The sequence below is a fragment of the Bombus terrestris genome, chromosome 3, assembly GCF_910591885.1.
Source record: "Bombus terrestris chromosome 3, iyBomTerr1.2, whole genome shotgun sequence".
In the NCBI taxonomy this organism is placed as follows: domain Eukaryota; kingdom Metazoa; phylum Arthropoda; class Insecta; order Hymenoptera; family Apidae; genus Bombus; species Bombus terrestris.
Window position 1 is genome coordinate 14,923,158 of NC_063271.1, and position 21,440 is coordinate 14,944,597.

Genomic DNA, 21,440 nt, shown 5'->3' on the forward strand with positions numbered 1-21,440 from the left:
ATTGGTGCAAAAGGCGTTATTTATGTCCTCTTTGTCGGGCCATCGATAACCGCTGTAGAGAACTGTGGCGTGGTATAGCGTGGCGTGGCCTAGTGCAGCCCGTGTCGGTGTATACGCACATAAATAATGCGAGCGCAATTTCCCATGTAATTGATGGGGTACCCCCACCTTCCTAGCTTCCCTTCCCTTTCCATAATGGTGAGTGAACTGAGCTCTGGATGTTAGCCACAGAGCACCCTGTGGGGCGTAAACTCGACAATGCCTTCGTCACGCCGCGCATTGTTTGCCACCGCCGAGAGTTCACTCTCGGGGTTGATTTACTGTCCCGAGTTCGCTCACGAGCCACGGACGGCTGCCGACCCCGCAAAGAGCGTGTACCGAAATTTTCGTCGAAAGATCGTCGCTCTTCTGTCATCCTGTTCCCACCCCGTTTTCTCCGGAGTCTCTGCGCTGAGAGATGGCTTTGCTTGCTGGTACGAACCATTAGAAGCAACTGCTCTTTATCCACGTTTTCCTTACCACGTTTTATTCTCGACTTTTGGACTCTAGTTTACCAGGAACAAAGATTTCATAAGTACATTTATGGTTACATCAACTGAGCTGATACCCACGTACGTCTAATGCGAACCGTATTTTCTTCAACAAGTTCTCATTTCCATAACAGCTAAGGATTCGAAACGGCTGAAGAAATATCGATTAATTAGTTTTTGTAATTTTCTACTATGTGTTTCCACAGACTCGTCGAGACAACACGGATCCTTGTTTTATCCATGTTCTCCACAGGACCGTTACTTGGTATTTAACGGTACAACGCGGCACGGGCATGGCAAAAGACAAAAATGTGTAATAAGAGAAGTGATTTTCGTAATACAAACGATCAAATTAAGAATTAATATTTTCTCAATATTTTAAGTCTATGTAAAACAATACAGAGTGAAGCTATAAGTAGGTATAAACTCTATATTTGCAATCTATATTTGCAATATATATCCATTGAGTTTAACGTTCGTTTATATGTCAACGCCTAAGACATCACTTGTAGGGCAACGTAAGCAGCCAAATACAGTTTTGAATCAGATGATTTTTCATTCACACTTATATATTATACACGATCTCCTTTCAGTCTTTTTCCCCTTCTGTTACCCTCTCTGACAGGCACAATTTCGTACGACATTTTTTATTCGCCACAAGTTCATGATCAACGTTTTCATGCAGGCAAGTAATATATAACAACTGACAACTCGCCATCAATTTTACGAACTGCATCATAAATTATATCACACCAGAAGGTGATATGATATACAAAAAGAGTTGAAATTTTCAGGGACGATGAAGAATTTTCTATTACCATAATTTCATCGCCTCGTATCCTCTTTTATCGTGAAATATCGGGTATTATACGGTAATTTCGTTTGTTCATTCACGACTAGATTAATTTATACGTTTGCGATATAAAACAAGTCGTAATGCGTAATACAATCGATAACCTAATGTAATAATACTTAAATGGCTTGTAGCTTTCAGTACACGCTAACTACGTTAATATCAAAATTTCGTTAGGAAATAAAGAGTTGTTCGATAATAAATAATATTAAAAATACAGAGTTTGTTCAATGGTGATGCAATGTTTAAGATCATCGGCATGGAACAGCCACGGTTTACGGTAATTGCGAGAAAACTAACCACTATTTACTTTCGTGGAATAAAAAATCGCTAAAAAGAGTCGACAGTGTCGGGTCGATTTCTTCGCCCTTTCTTTTCGACCTACATACATACATAGTCGTGAGTTGGAACGCGGAACACGTTGTTTCTACTTCTGTGTGCGCAAGTAGGTATATGTTGTCTTGTTATGTCGTCCTGGCAATCGGATCAAACATTAAGCCAGTCCAGACGGGTAGACTAGATTAGGAAGGGTTAACCAACGTACCAGTACGGTGATTTAAATCAATGACGGCGGCACATCTGCTGACAGAGATTAATGATTAGACGCACGAGAACGAAGCCTGAAACTCGGTGCTTTCAGAGATCGGACAGATTAGAAACTAATTTAACGAGCTGCTTTCATCGTGCAATCCAATATCCATCTCGATCCCTTTTACTATACATATTGTGCGGGTATCCACTACCGGCTATGTTGATTGATCAAGATCGACGATATCATGTACACGATATTTCTTATCCCATAAGTTGCGTCAAACTTTGACTTTATAAAAAGCAACTTTGATAAACCTCTTCACCAAAAGCCAATATCTTGTCAGCCATTTCAGTTTTTCCATGGCTTGTCTGTCCGATAACGATCCATTTTGATAGCGTTAAGATAATCATTTTATCAAAACTAATCATCGAAATAAACATCTCATTTTTCAAAAGATTTCAAACTTAAGTATTTTTAAAGTATCAGATATTGTGATTGCTTATTTATATATCTAGTTATCTACCTTTCTTGGAATTAGCAATTGTAATGTGTAACTATAAATATCTGTGGAAATAAATAAATGATTGATTTATTTATCTCCCTTATTATAGATAAGGTAGACCATTTCAACGAAAATTATATTGTTTCACTAAATCGAGTCATTAAATTAACTTAAAAATCAACGTAACAGATTAAAACTATACTTGCATATTATTGAAGCTTATTTTATAAGAATGGTGTAAACGTTTTCTCAAATGTAGTGATACTAATTTTTACGGCGTTCTTATAAGAAAATAAAATAGTTCCTTCGTCAAAATTTTCGTAAAACTTGTAGAAATACGTATGATGTGAAATATACAGATACATATGTTCGAGTATTATCGCTACACCAAAACAATATTGTCGCATTGCATATGTCGCAAATAGTTTGAGGAATACTTACCTGCACCGAATTACTGTATACATGTATAATACATAATATCTCTCTATATAACCTAATATTCTATGATATGTATACGACAGAACTTTTTAAAAAAAATTTTTTAAAGTACGATTTAAGTCGAACGGTAACATATTCAATTTAACACATTCAATAGCATCATAATATTACACGTAGCGGTTATACATTTGTGTAAAGTGCTTTCTGTCGTGTGGGAGAAGTTCTGACTGTGCTAATGGTTCGGTTTTTTTTAGATGTTAACAACGAGTCGTGTGCTTTCTTATGAAACGTAAAATATGTAGGCAATTGTGCTTTTAAAGGTGTTGGCGATAAAAGAGATAATATAGTTTGATAATTGTGATTCGTTAACGTATATCCTAAAATGAAAGCCAGCAATAGCGAGAGTATACTCGTATGATAGCAGTTTCGAATATCCAATGCGGTATATTGGGATTGGCGTTGCTTGTTTAGGACAGCGAGTATAGAAGTTTGACTTTCGTAGGGTGGTCACTTGCTGATTGTCAGCTCTCTGTCAGTCTGTCTGTCTATCTTCCTCTCGCTCTCTTTCTCTTTCTCTCCTACAAAACTCTAATGGAGAACGCATATAGATTGGGAGGACACTTAGCGAAGTTAGCGCCTGTGGCTACTTTATTTACGTCATACACATGTCGACACCGACGACAGTCCTATGTATACAGTAGCATTCGCTGGTAACTGACTATACAAACATTATCCGTATAGTTCGTATTTATGCACGGCTTCGCTATGTTTACAATCTTAATTATTCGTTGCTAAACTGGCATCAGCTCTGTCAGTCGAAACGTTCGAGCTACCGTACCATTTGTCTAAGGAAACAACTTTAACCACTTAACGCTTTTGGATCGGAACATGATTGCTTTGTACTTCGCCTAGAGAGACTGTTTGACAACAATAATAGTTATTAAACTAAAATCGATATATTTTACATGTAAAAAAAAATCGTATTAAATTTTGCATTTACTCTTTTAGTGTTTTTATCTCTCTCTCTCTCTCTCTCTCTCCCTCTCTCTCTCTTTCAGATCTTGCGATAAACTTTTATTTTTATTCAGACAAACTTACTTTAAACAAAGAAATATTCTGAGATTTATGACTCATTTATTTTACTTATTATTTTACTTATTTACTCATTATGTAGTCAGAAGCTTGGGAAAACTATTCATTTATAAAGAATGAGAAGACACAAAATATATACAAACAATGATTACATTGTTTGTAAAAAGGAAGGATGAAGGTGTGTTTTAACCATTTAAATATTTTCTTTATTTGCAGAGTATATAGACTTCGATACTACCTATAATAGATTTCGTTGAGTCACAATGTCCTTTTATGTTTCATACAAAAACATTGTTAAGCCCCTGTGTTGCCTTCACGCTTGTCCTTCGTGATCGGCACTCGAATATTTCATACCGACATTTTGAACATTAACTCTATTCGTCAGGGCTTGTGCCATCGAATGGCGTGGCAGTCAACCGTGTGACACTCGGTGCATACATGTACATCCTTTTGGCCTTCTTTGTGACCTTTACACACTGACAAACAGCTGTTCGATTTTGGACACAGTCATTACGTATACATATCGCCACGTTCCTCATCTTTTGTCGCACAAGAATGGGTTGTTTAGACAGCCTTCGTTTCTGGTATTTCTGTGACCAGAAAACTAGCCCTCGCAAAATTTCCCAGCAGTAGGTATTGTATAATATTTATTCATTCTTCGACATTTTATTATTTTACGACAATAGTGTTCTTTTATTATTTATTTCATCCCAAACATTTATCAGTTATACGCAACCAGACATTTCTTTTTTTTAATTTTTCTTTAAAAAATTGTATAACCTACTATGGGAAATAATATTTGTTTATAGCTGAACGTTTTTTTTTACTTTGTTTATAAATGATAATAATTCTATGTTTTGTCGCGTATATAAGTCGCTTTATTTACATTTATCATATCCATACATGTAAAAATATAATTATGTACATTTCGGAAAAACTATCGCGGATAATACATAATACATATTACGTACCGCAATTTCACATTATTAGCAAAAGCAACAAAAATATGTACAGACCATATTTTACATAAATTTCCAGTAAAAATATTGTAATGTATCATTTAAATTCTACAAAATCTTTTTCTGTTTGCGATTCTTTAAAAACAAAAAGTTATTAATCTACAAAAGAAGATGCAAATTGATTTTTTAATTATTTTTATCAGAGGTATATGTTAGAATTATTAATGCATGAAATTAAATAAAAGAAATTAAGATATTTATTTTCATATTTGAAAGTTACACTTTTATTCAATTTAATATAGTCTGATTGAGTACATATTTGAAACTTTTTTAATGAAAACGATGTTAGCAAACCATTCTAACTATTTTTATGGAGACAAAAAGAAGATTAGAACAATTTTATTTTTTATAACTACAAAAGTGGTATGGCCTTGTTCTTTCGTTTACATCTATTTTTTCGCGATAGGTATTGTTTGACCATGCTCGGAGTTTTTTTTCACAGTTACACAATAAGTACTTTTGAGATTTAGGAGCATAACGAAGTCGACGTATCTAAATCCTTTTCAGTCGATATTGAAAGCATTATTGTAACAAATTTTGTTATGTTCATTCGATAAATTTAGTTGTGTACAGAAAAATGATAATTATTTTAGATAGTTATTGTAACTTTGGAACGTAAGTACTATTACGTTCAGTGAAGGCCATTTTATTGAATATGATTATAATATTTAAATACTATGATGATTAGAATCTTTAATTTTTTCAAATTCTTAACAAAATTTAGTAATATTTTGTGTTATATAACACATGTGATGTGTATAAAATAACAGATTGGTAATGAAATATCTAAAATATAGTAGGTAATAGTGGTGTCCTAGTGAAAAGCATTCCATTCATTATAGATATCAGCAGGTATCTTTATATTTATGGCCGACAGTATACGTATATATCTACCTGCTTATTTTATGCCTCCCGAAGTATCCAGTTGATGTTTCTAAGTTTTATTCACTAAATTATTTACTTGATTAAACGTATGAACTTGATTAATTTTATGATTCTTTTACATCATAGAGGTTACTATAATTTCCATATTTACTTTTTGACACTACGTTTACGAAACATTTCTTCATCAATATTTCATTTCTTCAATCAATACGAAATAGTAAGACATTCCTTACATATGTGGAAAATGTAAAAAAGAAAAAAAGAGACCTTTTTGAACAGCTATCATTTTAAATCTTCGGTATAAATAGATACATAATGAAAAATAACATGACATTAATGACTTTAACGGAGCTATAGCAACGCGTCGAGGAAAGTTGAAAAAGATATCAAGCTAATTCTAATAAACGTTATCCTTATACTATGCGCAGTTACGATAAATCGTATTCATTGATTTCCATTTTGTCGTAAGATTCTATGGAATCGAAAATGCGAAATACAAAGTAAGATATACAATGTTATCTGTGGTAACATATTCAAAGTAAAAGTAGAAGTGCTGCTGTCTCGAAGCGTCTCTCGAAAACGACGAAGAGATCACGAAGTAGTGTTCTTATGAGAGTACTAGAAGATAGGATGCGTTCGACTACCGACGTTCGAGACTGCAAATTATTGTCAGCGTAGCGGGTCCCCGGAACCGACTAACAGTTTTGTAAAAAGCTTTTGTGAGTTTACCAGCATCGTAACTTCAACTTTGTCGCCGACAGCGTTTCTACTGTGGGACAGGAGACAAGCGAACCTGTATATAGGCGAGCTAGAGTGGTTGGTGGGGTTTGGACGGGTTGCACGGAGACGCGAAGATAAAGCAGGAAGGGCAAAAGAGACGCCCTCGCTGAAATTACAGCCTCGTAACTCTCGGTAAGCGGGAAAGAGCGTATGTGACAGCGGGCGGACAGGCAAACGGGCGAACTGGCGAACCGGCGAACCAGCGAATAGGCGGACGAACTGCGCATGGTTTCCGGGAGTTTTATAGCCATCAGGGGGGGTGTTTCAGGGGTGTTTCTGCCCGAACTACCCGCCGTTGCCTTACGGGGTTGCACCGTTACACGGTTCCCGCATTCTCGTAAACAACTGGCCAGACGTGCTTATCACATTTTCGCGATACGTAGCTTTACTACCTCGTTTAATCTCTATCGATTTCTACTTTCCTAATAAAAATGTTAAACGCTTCATCAGGTGAACATTTTGTATACTTTAAATTATGCTTTTATATCCTTGATAAAAAGCGTAATGCTATCGAACTCCATTTACCAACAAAATACATAGCTACCGGTAAGTACGGTTAGTTAAACAAATTCTCAATGTACTTAACTTATATAATGTGCATAACTTCAGTAACGTACCGCGATACCACTGTCTTAAGCGTAAGTGGCAGTAATTTTGTTTCGTTTTTATAAACAAAATTTAATATTGTGTTAAAATTTTTTAAAACTAATTTATATATACATTTCGATTCTGTTATTTATACAATGCATTATATATACCTAGCTACCACGTCATTTAAATTATAACGCTTGTATGCGAAATTTGTATACGGTGCAAATATTTATTTCAGAACGATGAAATTATATCCATAATTCAACATTTATTACTATGATTTTAATAAAGAATATATGTTTCACATATGACGAGTGATAATAAATAGATATATCTATCGCTTAATGAAAAAAATCATACAACGATAAATACGTTATTACAAGCAAATGTTATTCATGTTAGTCCTAAAATTCAAAATCAAACGAATATAGAATGGGATAAGACAAGATAATTAGGGTGTGTTAAATTTTTGAGCCACGCAGTTTGAAAACATGTAACAGTCGGGGGCGACTATCGAATATCGCCATTACTGGCTAGGTGGTCTCCTCTACCCCATTTCGGCCATATTCTCGACACCGGTGGTAAATCTGCAGGATGTCAAGGGCGAAAGGTGTGACATATCTTATCGTAAACGTCTCATAACGGCGTTGCGGCACTAACGATGCGTGACACACGACGACGTAAAGCCGTGGCGCCTTGTCGGAAAGCTCGCTCGGCTCGTAAACCGCAACTAACGCACCCTTTTCTTCAACTGCCGCCGTATTAATGTCGATCAGGGCCACCCTAGCATAAAATACGTTGTCTTTCTATTGTTTTCTTCCTCTTGTCGTTACATCCTTTCTTTTTTCAAAATCTTTACCAATACATAGCTAGTCCAGTTTATCATACAGATACCACTTGTGTATTGCTTTTCCTTTAATTTTATAAGCATGTATTTATATACGTATAATACGATATCGATGAAAGGAATTACATTAATTTGTATTGTTATACGGATATGTAGTAAGTTAGTCTTTGATTTGTAGCGGATTGTATGTTATTAACTGTAGTGAAAATGTGCTTACGTATTATTTTATGTTTTATATAACGAGAAAATTGTTTATAAAGCAGATTTATTTCTGCCAAAAATTGTTATTAAAATTCATATCCTGTCTGAAAGTCAATTATTTTTGATGGCTAATGATAGAGTCAGAAAACACGTTTGCTACTTTATAGGTATAACCTTAATGATTTGTATCTAAGCAACGGTAAGTCTAAGAATTTACAGTTGATAAAAAAAAAAAAAAAAAAAAAAAAAAATAAAGGAAATCGTCCATTGGTAATCTACTTATAAGCGGCGAATTTGACGAAAATATCGACTAACGTGTTTCTCTGGCGCCGCGTCGCGCCGCGCCGCCGCGCCGCCAGAAAGTAAATTAGGCGATCCTTTACAACCTTCGCTTCGGTCTTCGTCGAAAATAATAGTAGCTGGATCTTATAGTAGTTAAGGGATCGGCTGTATCCATTTATTAGCTGCAAGATGACGGGCAGTTTGGAAATCATCAGCAGCAATTAGACACGGTGGGCTCAATTGTTTGCTTGGCGGCACATTTGAGGGGTGTTCTTCAAATTATTAGCTCGACGTTGAATCGCTCCTGGCATCGGCATCGCTTTACGAGAGAAGGGTTCTTCATGGAACTAATGTAAACTGCATCCTATTGTCTTCAATCCGATCAGTGTGAAGGCCACATAGCTATATCAAAATAACATAATACTGGTATTAAAATACCAATAATGTTAGTTGCTATATTTCTGATGAGCGAGCAATAAGGTATAGGTCAAATCTTGGTCAAAACGATTAATTCCAGTTATTTTCGTAGCATGTCTTAAGCGTTCCAAATACCACTTGGTTGGATAAATTTTGGTCAAAATAATATATCATCATTCTCAAAAATAAACGAGTTATATATTTCATTTAAAATAAATTTCACGTCAAAAATTTATTTTATTTAAATTTTAAGTTTTCGCGGATGGAATTGATGTCCACTCAACAGAGATGTATTATACTGTACCTTTCCTTCTATTTTCTTTAACGGTATCTACTAAAATATTTAAGGCTTTTTCAGTACTACAATCCTAATTTTGATCTAGAACTATAATATCGATTTGTTCTAGATCTTTTGCTTGGTCGGTAATAAAGTACAATATTAAAAATTGTCAAAGCAGTCTTTCTTCGATAAATATTATATGGAATTAGTATTCCTTAGTGTATTGGCGAATACATCTCGTTAGTTCATATAAAAGTATCGTAAGCTGTTTATGTCTAGACGTAATTATGATAAAAAACTAAATGATGGTGCACACAATCGACAAGCTTCAAATTAATCGTAGTACATCCGATTTTTCTATCACACTGTGTTCGCAACTGAATTTTCTATCATATATACCGAGAAATCATAATATTCGTGCTCCTATAAATTATCTGTCAGAGAAAGGACCATAAATAACAGTAATTATTCATATAGTTATTTACATATCTAATAAAAATAGAACATCAGCCATTTTATTGAAGGTCCAGATTATATATAGCCCAAATGTAAAGTACAAAGGATTATAAGGAACATTATTTCTGGTAATATAATAATAATATTTTAAGAAAATTACCGACACAAATTTTTTTGACAAAGTTGAAATTTATTATAATTTATGGGACTTTGTTTACGAAAATATACAATCATCTTATTGTTGGAAAACTGTCCAGAGTAAACTAATAATAATCAAAACATGCCATAAAACCCATCTGTTTGTAATGACCGTAATTCTTAGTGGAGGTAAGCGAGGCTAAGAAGAAAGGGTCATAAAGAAGCGGCGTTGTGTGCCGACGGCAAATGCAAATAGAAAATCGTAGACCGGCAAGACTCGTAAAATAACACTGCCATAAATTATGCGTTTTCATTCTTACGAACGAAATGCCATCGATATTTCTGTCCTCGCACTATTGACCTCTGCTGCAGTTCCGGTTAAAAAATTTTAACATTACTTTGTAAACACGCACACGTTTGCTATCTGATATTTTTTAAATTCCATGTGAATACTTACATTTTTATAGTCACGTAGTGACAATTACAGACACCTATAGGCTAAATGAATATACACGTATATTACATGTAGCACAGTAAAATATTTTCATTATTGGGGACATTTTCGCGTTTGAATATTTTTAACATGTAAATTCTAACGCTATGTGTAATATCTTTGTAGGTTATTTGTTCGACAATTAAATTACAAAAAAGAAAATTAAATCGTAAAGGAAAGACCGAAATAGATTTAATTGTACCTGTAAGTGAAATAATCGTACAGATAAATGTGATATCACAATGTGTTAGAATAAGCGATATATCGAAAGTTGTATATGCAATTATGTGAATCGGGACATTCCGTGTGTCCTGAAATCAATTGGAAATTCATATATAGTGGCTCATTTGGCGGATTTGAGCGATATCCTGGCGACTCGATGGCGTAGAATTAACGACTTGCCTTGACGCTAATGCGGCACTACGAGCTTTTGCCGATTGTTTGCGACGCTGCTCGCACACACGTGTTGTGACTCAGAAATGATAACTGATGATTTATCCGTGACAGGCTGCAGGTACTGCGGATGGATTATCGTTCTGATTGCAAAGTATGAAATAATTAGGGAGCGGACCGTCGACCATCCATCATTGAGCAACGATGGCCGCTTGTCAGGCGCCGTTCATTTATCATACTCGCTCAGCCATCACCCTCTTCCTATTCCCATCGCATCGGCAATGTTCCATTGTTCGTATATCGGACGTAACTGTCCGTTACTGCTAATTACCTCCTGCCCCTGCGAAAGATTACGCAGTCAAGGTATCAAACGTATTAACGTGCACATACCTCTAGCGACTAGACTCTAGTTACTCACAACCATTCGTATACAGATACATGCACGCGTTGGCTTAGCGACCGAACAACGACTCCATTAACCGTGTTTACTTGGCCAAAGATCTCGCCTATCGGTCAACTATACAGTATATGGATGCTGTCGTATACGCCGCGACGCTTTGTCGCACGCGAATGCATTTCCACAATAATCTACCATGCAGTTAACTTGTCGCACGAGGGGCCGCACAGTTACAATAGACACTGAATAGAAACTGAATTCGTCCTTTATCTCTTGGTTTCTCATTTCATTCTATCTTACAGTTTAAATAACCAATTTGTAACGCGAATTCATGTTACAACCTAATAACGACAAATTTAGATTCGATTTTATAGACAATATTTTGTAATAACTGTATGGTTTTAAAAGTAAGAAGCACGCTTTTAGGATCATCAACAATTTTCCACTGCTGCCAAATAATGTTAGGATGATATTTATATAAATTGAATTAACCAACATATTGACATGCCTAATAAATACGTGTAGGTAAATGTTCATGTATTTTCTAGTGAAATTATTATTAAAACAACAAATAGAAAGAGACTACATATGTCCTTTTTTTTTATTTCTTAATATTCACAATTTGTCCATTTTGGACATTAGGTCGAATTTTTTAGCAGTTATATTAACATGTAGGTGGCTACCCCCAACGGGGTACCATCTTCGCGTTTGCTAGATTATATCCTTTGTGAGATTTGCTGAGTGCTTCCTTCTTAACCATCTGTCCATGTTTAAGGTGTTGAACGTTTTCGCAGCTAGCCAGTTTGGGTGTGTTGCTATTCTTATTTTGTAGTTTTCTGCGTATCTGCTAATTTCTTCCTTGACCGTTGGGATTCCTAGGTTCTTTTGTCCTCATTTCTATTGTACCATGGTGCGTTTACTATCGTTCTAAGAATTTTAGCTTGCAATGTCTCTATTTTGTTTATATAGCTCATTGCTGCTGTCCCCCATAGTGGTATTCCGTACGTCCAGATTGGTTTTATGACCGTTATATATATTTTTAATTTATTTTCTATGCTTAATTTGGATTTTCGACTTGTTAGCCAATGCACTTGTCTCCTTGTTGTCTATTTTGTCTATTATTGATCTAGTATACTGTTTCCATGTGAGTTATGTATCTAAGTGGAGTCCTAGGTATTTGACTTGCTTTGTTTGTGTTATGTGCGTGCCGTTCAGAAGGATGTTTGTTGGTGTCTGTTTTCGCAGCGTGAATGTAATATGGTTGCATTTATTGGGGTTTGCTTTTATTTGTTTATTTGTCACTTTAAGCAATCGATTCAGTTTTGACATCGTTTGCAGCTGCCGGCGTAAAAAAAATTAAACGTAGCTTTGAGTTATTAAATATTAAACAACAAGCAACAGAATTATTAATAATAATTTTATAATATATGTATGTCAAGATTACCGTGATTTTTTAAAATTGCAATCGCTGCTACTCTAACGTAGAATTACTGCAAGTTTTATTCTGACGTTATTATTCCAATATTTAAATAAATGTATAACGATAGTATATGATAGATTTGCAATATACCTAGTAACCCCGGAAACCAGTGATCTCGGATCGGAGCTACGATAGCTGTCAGCAACGACGATGATAATTAAAAATTGACCTGAATACGTTTTGATAAAGTTACTTACGATACGATAGATCAATAAAATTGAGATTTATCGCTATTGAAACTCAAATTTTCCTATCGAATGATAGAACTAAATTCGCAAATGTTGATATGCATTAGAGATAATTTACGGATAAATTTAATGGGAAACAACCGAGTAGCAGTGATTCATGTTGCAATTCGCGTATCAACGTTAATTGACTTTGACCTTTTAAACAGTGTAGGGTAGCGATCGATTGGAGATGTTGCATTGCGTTAACGTGCACTAGACTAAAAGGAAAGAAAGCTCTGGTGTATTTACAACTCGACATAAACCCTATTGTTACAGCCGTGACAGCTTGTCTAAACACTTCTAAGTATTTGACTTCCCTTCGTAAAGTTGGCTTTGACCTGTTCCGGTTTATGCGTTCAGTTTTACGCACATTAAGACGAGAAATTGTGCTTTGAATTATGCTCCTTTGCTACTGTACGTTAATACCTGACGTTTTTGTTCTTGTTAAAGGAGATAGCATACATTTCCATTTGCTTTTCGTGCTATCGAAAACTCGTTCCTTTAACTATTAATGAGATCCAATGTTTTCGGTATAATTATAATCAATCATATCATAAATCAAACTTTCCTAAATCATAGTACAGCGTGAGTCACGTAAGTAAATGTTACGCTTCCTAAAGCACAGTACCCAACTATAGTTTATTTATCTGTTAACATTCGAAACGATCCTAGTAACGTTTTGTAACATCGCACGAGTTCTCAAGACATTGGATTGTCAAAATAATTGGACAACGACAGTAGGCAAGGGGTTTCATAGTTTACATACAAAGATTTAGTTCGGTCAAAGAAAAGAAAGTAGAAAGTGAGAGCTTTTTCCGGAACATTCTGAAGCGGGAAAGTTTACAGGGTCTCGAATCCCACAGGAATCGTTCCTCTTTTTCTCTCCCTTCAACCGTACATCGATTCGTTTGTCAAGTAACTTTCGAGTTCGGGGGTAAGCCAATATTTCACGAGGAGCGGAACCAAGATTGAGGCTAGGAAGCGGTGGGAAGGCTGCTGACCACAAAGAAGATAAATTTGTTCCGCAATTGAGACGGGCGTGCCGTAGTAAATCTCGTCTATTAGGTATCTCCTCTTCTCTCTACCGCAGGTATAAAACTATAAATTGAGGTTGGAAAGACACCTCCACATTGAGAGTGACCACAAAGAATTACACAAGAACAAGAAGCTTTCACGTGGTTCGTTCGCTTACGCTCGGGTCTTGCCGTTTTACGTTTTGCATAACCAATGCATTCTATGATATCATTTGATAAACCATCTATGTTATTATTTAATATTAAATTTTGCATGGATTAAATATAACATTGTCAAAATACATTTTATCGAGATTGATCGGAGAATTTATGCTAACTATAAAATTATGTATTTGCATTTTGTAATTTTACTGTGCTTATTTTCCTTAATATTTATTCGGGTGTTTCGAATTTATGTTAACAAGTCTTGCGTTTTCTTTACACACGAACGAAATCACTGTTTTAGAACTTTTAATTAACGGAATCATAATAGGTGAAATAAAAGCTAAACAGAGAGAAAATTAAAACTAAGTAGAGTTATAAAGTGTTAAGTAATAAGATGTTACATATGCGACATTTTATTATATTTTTTATATATTTATACGATAATAAACATATCATACATACAATACATATATATTTTTTTAAATATATGATATATATTGTGTATATATATATTATATATGTTATATGTTTATTACTGTATAAATATCTGTACAAATAATAAAGACCAGTAAAGCTATTTATGAAAATATTCCAGCGCTTTAGTAAGATTTTTATTTGCCGCAATATAATCTCTCCATCAAACGAATATAGAAATATAAGTTTTTAACGATGCATAATCTGCAAACAGCGTTTTAAAATGTGTTCTTATTTACATTGATATTACCATTGTGCTCGATATAGAAGACGTATCGCGTGCATTAGAAGTCGTTTTGTCCCTGTCCTTGATACCATTTTTTGACATCGAACTACAAAGTGAACTATAGACTTAAGTTATAGCTTACGTGACCGGTACTTATAAGTTTTTTGAATAATTGCAAGGTACACAAGGGTATGTACAGGCCAGAATTCGATCGTGAACAGAGAAAAAATGTACGCTGTCAGAAAACGTCTCTACCTTTTTCTTCCCGAGCCGTGGTAATATTTTGCTTATTATGAATTATGACCGGGCATTTTTAAACACAACACAGTTCCGTGTAAATCGTGGAAGGATTATGAAATTCAATTTAGCATGCGATGTCATAGAGTCACAGCATGTAAGATGCAAATAAATCAGTCACGTAAGACCGTAGTTACGTTGAACATGTTCCCGATAGATCTCGGAACGTTCGATCTTGCTCGTAAGTCAAACGAAAAGTACAATGCGCCTACTCGATGTATCTACCATTAGCGTAAATGGTATATCGTGCGATTTAACCGTGGTACTTGTTGCAACGCATTCCACCTGTCACGAATCCTCCGAATTTGCGAGACATTTAATGTCATGACATTTTGTCTTTGTCGACTGGATGCTATTGGATTTTATTGTATATTTGCCAGTTAATATTTATGTTCTGTCGTTTTCTCTACTTTCATTTCTGGTATATTTTTTGAACATAACACAACGCAAATCACTTTCTCAATACGATGCTTCCTAAACCTGGCTATACATAATACTCTTTCCAAATAATACATATTCCGATCTGTAGAAAATTAAATTTATAATTTATAAATATCTTTGCATTGATTTACTACATATTCAGTTTCTAATGCCAAGACGCATTATCATTTTAAATTACTTCATTAATATCATGTACTCCCTTATTTGAATTACAAAATCTGCAACTAGTTAACTTTGGATCACAAAGTCAAAAATCGTAAAATCATTAATAAAAGAACATACAGGTAATAGCGCATATATTAACATACACGTTACATTAAAATCAATCTCGTATGACATTAACGTTTTTTCGCAAACTTAACTGCTAAGAGCCGGAAATAGGTAGGTACTGTACCAAGTGAAAAATGTCATAGTGATTATACACATTGTTACTACGTTATCTTAATTATGCGATCGAAGAAAGAGGTAGCAGGTGGGAATTAAACCGGAATTTCACAAATCGCAATTACAAACTGACTGGCTTCATTTAATAAAGGCCTAATAGGCCTTTATCGCGGCATAATTAAGATCGCTATTAATGTTCATGGGCGTTGTGTAAAAAGAGGGCAAAAAGTGGAAAGAACGTTTAAACCTGTACAACATCACTCTCCGATGTGTACAGATAAGAGATTTTTAAGAGCGTTCCGGAGTCTGTTGGATCGAAACGCACCTCAACGTTACGCAACCGCATCCACGATGCATGCAGCCACGTATACGTCGAACATTACCTCTGTCGGTTCTTAGAGAGCATGATGTACATACGTACGGCTGTTCGTCCGTTCGTTGGCATTCTGAATCATTCTCAATTCCCCGAGTTCGCCGCAGACGCGTGTTGAGAATGATACATTATTTCCCATGCGAATGTTTCTTTGCTGCGTAATGGGCGATAAATAACATAAATTAATGCCTTATTCCAGACATGTCGGTTATTTATGCCCCGGAATAACTTTATCCCGACGCGTGATTACCGGCAGGCACGCAGCCCTGCGTTTTATTCGCCTCCCCTCCTCTCCGGCCCCCGCTCCACTACTCGCGCCGCGCTCACTCGCACCTTCATCCTCTCTTTCTTTCTCTTTCGCCACCTAGCCATCGCCATCATCCTTAATTTCCTCTTCTCCAGTCTTATAATCCTCCTATCCATATCGTAGGTATGCGCTGATACTACCAAACTTTAAATTGTTTCGGACGTTCTCAATAGATTCACGAATTTCTATGATCCGTGATATTCATACAAATAACTTTTTTCGTTACGTGATACATCGAATCAATTGTATAACATCTCTCAAACGATGAAACTGGTCCATCCAATTGGAAATGTTTAAAAGTGTTCCGCCCTACCGTCTACGGTATAACTTCATCGAGTCGGAATTTCACGTGATGAATTTTATATCTTGAAGATGTCCGTTAAACGGAGGACTTTTACACTTCGACAATTTTTTCGCTACTTTAACGACGGTCTCTCACCTTTTTATTAGACATTTGCTAGGTGCAATAACACCGTTTCGCACGCTGAATCCATCAATTAACTCCAATCAGCGGAGTATATGCTCGGTTAATTATGAGACCTCATTATTACATAAAACAAACGTCTGGTTCTAAAATTGTTAGGAACCAGATTAAGACCGAACATCTTAGATGAACGCATGGATGTTGCACAGAAATTCCTGTTACATTCTCATCAGTCAGAACACGGAATACCAAGATTGTTTCGGTCGCACGAACACGTAAATACACGAGTAGCTAGCAATAAATCGTGGCCTACGGAACAAACGCGAAGAATGTAGGCGAATCTCCACCGCTGTTTCTATATCCGTGGCAAAAGAGCAAAGTTACGAGGCGGAGATTTTGAACGCGATAAGCATTGTTGCATCTACGAAAAAGGGTACACGTGTACCGTGACGAAATTTGACGTAGCAGACGGTTCGTTACTTCGATTCGTTTTCACTCGGAAATGACTTTAACATCAAGCAATCTGGATGAATTAACAAAACAAGGAAGACTCGTTATTATAGTGCCATGTACTTGCTTCTCAACGTATAATTTTCTCAATTATGATTCAATTTGCAATAAACACGAACGTAGAAATTTAGTTCTTTGCTTTACTGTTCGCCTTAGTGTCGGTATTTTGTTATAGTTACTTAGAACGCGTAACGTAGTTTAACAAAGTCGGAAATGAAACATCCGGTAAAAGTAAACGGTATATTAATCTTGTTTTCGTGTTCTTACATAGCGTTTCCTCGTTGGAAGGTTAATATGTAATAAGAAAAACAAAAATTGTATTCTAGCACTAAATCACCAACTAGGCGTAACGAATAAAGATATTTAATTAAATCAATTTACACTGACATGATACGAATAATATACGAGTGAAATTCTTGAATTTCTATTCCAGGAATGCTAAGCGATCTTTTAGGCATTAATAAGTAAGAAACAGTGTATAACGTAATGAGGTTGGTATGTATAATTACTTGTATCTACAACGAGTAGCGGCGTTCCTTTGAAACTGTATTCAAGTACTGTTACTTCTATGAGAGCGTCGATCAATTAATTCCAATCAACGCACTATTCAGTTAATTAAGAAATCTCGTTATTACATAAAATGGCACCCGACATATTTGTTTCGCTTATTTTAAAGAAAAAGTTATGACATACACGTTGTAAAGTTTATGGAGAGGATAGTTTCCCTTCTCAGTTACAGCATCGCACAAATACTGCATTTACTAACTTGTTTATACCGCTCAAGAATCGAAGTAACGACGTGCCGCTGTATTAATACGTCAAATACGTGTTTCTCATTATTATTATTCTATCAAATATTTCTACATTTTTATTACTTTCAATATAAAATTTAATCGATACGAATTTCGTTCATTCCAAGACAAATAAAGAACGCATCGATCGATAATGATAATATCTTCAAATATTAGATATTAAATATTTTACTGGAAGGCTTATAACGCCGATACATGATATTAAATTGTTAATATAATTATAATATTTGAGGCAAACTTAAAGCCATCGTTAAAATATGACAGATAGTAAATATGATTTCAATGTATAAATGAACATTAATATCAAATATCGAGGAATCTACAAATCATAAGTTACGATGATTAATATTAGAAATCTAGATACTACTACTTTCACCTTACCTACATTTTTCTTCCGTTAATACCCTTGTTGAAATATTGCACGTACAAAATTTCATAGTTGTACATATGTATTTGTATTTCTTAAAAAAGTTATGACATAATTCACCCAGAGTAAAAAATTCTCTGTATAACTTAAACCATTAAAATGGCTTAAAACACTGTCCCAGGCTTTTGAATAGAAGCCGTACCCAAAAAGGACTTTTTTCCAAGACGCGAATTCTTCTCAGCATTACAGCTAGTTCCATCTGAAATTTCAAATTAGTTCAGAATAGAATGCAATGTGGTATTTTAAATAAAATATGTTAATTACTTCAGCTTTTAAAAGTTACGTATACAACAACTGATTATTCATGATTACTTACGTCTAGTATTTCAATAATGAATAGTCCATTGTGAAAGTGTCAAAATATTATTGAGTATAATTCAACAGTGTTTAACAGGCACGAAATCAAAAAAATCGCTAGTAGGCAAAAGGAATGGAATCGCAAACACATAATGTTAAATCTAGGTTAAATTAAATAGAAACAAATTCCAAGTTGCAAGTTAGTTGAGAATCGCTTCAGATGGCGGTAAATACGTGGCCATTGTATAGTCGGTAAAGCTGTTACCTTTCTTTACTGTAATTCTTTTAAACAACGATTACAAACAGCCAGAAATCAAACATTATTTGTAGTTTTCGTGCATATATCTACGATATATATCGGCATAATTTTGTTTTACGTTTTCAACTCTATTCTTGGCAACCCTATACTTACAATTAGTACATAATACTCTTTCATTATTACAAGCTACATACGTACATACATACCTATAAAAAACAGACACATCGTTGATGTTTTTCTTTGGAGTTTCAAGGCGATTTTTTCGATCGGTATTTTATTTTAAGCGCGTTCAAAGATAATTTTATAAATATCTTAATATGAAAGAGAATAATAAATTTGAGAAATTTCTTGGAAGCTGTTAAAACATGTTTCCTTGGACTATTCGCTTTTTTAAGAATTAGTAAATGCTTTAATATTTAATTATTTAATTGTACGTATATTTCACGTACAAGTATAACAAACATATACAAGCAACGTAACTGATGAAATTACGATAGTAATAAAACTTGTAACATTTGAAGATAGAGCTCGTAAATACACGTATAAGTTGTTACCTTACATTGTTAAAAGAAAAACGATCGATCACAAGCTATAACACAAAGAATAAAAAATGTGGCGAAACAAACACGTTTGCGTGATCATCAAATAGTTACTGGAGCGATTAATACGTATACGCGGTTGGTAGTGGAGGCTTTACGGATGACTTTGGGTAACCTCTTCTAGATTCGAAGTTGTGTCGAGGAATTCTGTGGAAGGAGGTTGGCTCGGTGAAATATGGACTCGACGGTTGCGTCGCCGCCGCAACATTAATTGGTTCTATCGCCCAAACGAACACATGTCGGATTACTCGTCTCGCTCGGTTGGTACATGTACATACGTCAGGCGGCAGCACTGTCGACAAAGAAGAAGAAGCAGAAGCATCGAAGGTGGAGGACGAAAAGGAGGAAGAGGAAGAAGAAGAAGAAAGCAAGTAAGAGCAATAGCAACCACAGCAGCAACTATGGTGTAGCGAGAGAAAAAAGAAGGAAGAGAAGTAGAACGAGAAAAAGGAAGAACGAGATCGGGACAAGTCTGTCCTTTCATTAATCAGCGATTAAGCCTCTGGCCTCGGCCTTTATGAATTATTATGATACCACATCTCACGACATCGCCATCAGTCACGACTCGTCGTGTATCTCAGTAACTATCTCCGGGGCCGCCTGGCAGACGGCTTTACATTTATCACCGTCATCTTTTCAGCATGCTTGATTTATCTTCTCCGCATTATCATCTGGCACTTTGACATTTTGTTTGAATGGATAAGAGCGGCTAATGTCGTTTCGTCTTGGGAGCGGATACACATGGAATACGCGTGTCTGTGTACCACGAGTCCATGTATGTGCGCAAAATATACGTTTGTATTTCGATTAGCGCCATAGAGCTGACGAACTTTAACTTGCTAAAAAGCAATAAATTCTTATTCTTGGATATCAATATCAATCGTACGGGTGCACGCTACAAATCTAATGTTTTTTAAAGTAGCAACGGTATTTGGATGTTAAACTTAAATACCTACTTTCAGCCAGTATCGTCTAACTGTTTTATTAGTCTAACTGATGGAACTTTAAGTCCTAATTTAAAAGTCTAAGTCATTTTTTATTAATACCAAATAAAATTTTTTCTCTGCGAAGCAATTAATACGTATACATATAATAATACGAAATAATATGGAATACCGTGTTTGAAATCACAGTATTATTTATTATTTTCTAATTATTTTATGATTTAGTAATATTAAAACATAAATTTAGATGCTTACGATATCGTTAAGGGATGTATTAAGTAGTCTTAATGGAAATTAGAATCTTTGACTGAAATATCCCAGTTTTCTGCAAATATTAAATACAAATATTATTATTTAATCATACATATCCAGAAACAATATATTCTTCATTCATCACCAGTCAATGTAACAGTAAATCCATTAATCAAACCTGGTGACATTTTGACGCGCGCAGTTATTAATGCTTTTTCTTACCACAGTTAAGATTGGCTTCCCGGCTGATAATATCATTCGACCAAATACAAGACGTCGATATGGATCGGTCACTTCTTATAATTGTAATTAGTTGGAATGTTATGATAGCTTCCATAATAGGATGTTTCGTTAAATGAATGGATAATAAAACGGTATATCGTAGTAACTTGGAACAAACGAA

At 35.1% G+C, this 21,440-nt stretch overlaps 2 long non-coding RNA genes across 2 annotated transcripts; one reads left to right on the forward strand and one right to left on the reverse strand.

Moving 5' to 3' along the window:
- Positions 1-259: 259 nt before the first annotated feature.
- On the forward strand, positions 260-1,081 carry LOC125387226. Its single transcript, XR_007227805.1, has 2 exons — positions 260-611; positions 737-1,081. It is a non-coding gene; the product is annotated as an uncharacterized LOC125387226 (long non-coding RNA).
- Positions 1,082-15,728: 14,647 nt separating this feature from the next.
- Positions 15,729-20,895, reverse strand: LOC125384667. The gene is made up of 2 exons (XR_007223308.1): positions 19,003-20,895; positions 15,729-18,885 (listed from the first exon to the last, which is right to left on the reverse strand). It is a non-coding gene; the product is annotated as an uncharacterized LOC125384667 (long non-coding RNA).
- Between the last annotated feature and the right edge of the window lie 545 nt (positions 20,896-21,440).